Below are 909 nucleotides of genomic sequence, written 5' to 3' on the forward strand. Positions count from 1 at the left end.
GATTCTTTTTTTCTTCTTCTATAACTCTAAAACTTTATAGGATTTAAAATCATTTTATTGGGGGCTCATACAACTCTTATCACAATCCATATATACATCCATTGTGTCAAGCACATTTGTTGCCATTATCATTCTCAAAACATTTGCTTTCTACTTGAGCCCTTGGTATCTCTCTGATTCCTTGAGGCTACCTCAACCCCACTACCATGACCCCAGTGCTACTTCCCACTCTGGACTAGACGGGAGCATATACATAGCTATAGGCAAGAGAGAAAGCTCACAACAAACGAAACCAAGGAATAGGAATAGTGATACCAAAAGTGTACGGGGAAGGCGGGGAGAGGTGGGGAGAAAAGGGTATCAATTGCAATGATTGGCACATAACCACATACCTCCATCCAGGGGAAGGAACAAAAGAAATCAGAGGGGGAGACAGCGGTCGGTAGCAGATATGAAAATAATAACAATTTATAATCTATCAAGGGGCCCTGATGGGGGGTAGGGGGAGAGGAGCTGATCCCAAGGGCTCAACAGAAAGTAAATGTCGGGGGAAAGGTAGTGGTGTTAACAAACAACAAGTGATCCAAATCGGTGGTGAGGAGGGTGTAGGAGACCTAGCAGGGCTTGACCAAGGGTAATGTAACCGAGAAGAATTACTGAAACCCAAATGAAGGCTGAGCATGATAGTGGGATGAGGAAAGTCAAAGGAAACAGAGGAAAGAGCTAGGAGGTAAAGGGCATTTATAGAGGTCTAAATACAGGCATGCACATATGTAAACATATTTATATAAGATATGGAAATAGATCTATGTGTATATATGTATAGATTTAGTATTAAGGTAGCAGATGGACATTGGGCCTCCACTCAAGTACTCCCTCAATGCAAGAATACTTTGTTCTATTAAACTG

Source organism: Echinops telfairi, unplaced genomic scaffold, assembly GCF_000313985.2.
Source record: "Echinops telfairi isolate 266 unplaced genomic scaffold, ASM31398v2 ScPeMD7_3533;HRSCAF=4204_0, whole genome shotgun sequence".
Lineage (NCBI taxonomy): Eukaryota > Metazoa > Chordata > Mammalia > Afrosoricida > Tenrecidae > Echinops > Echinops telfairi.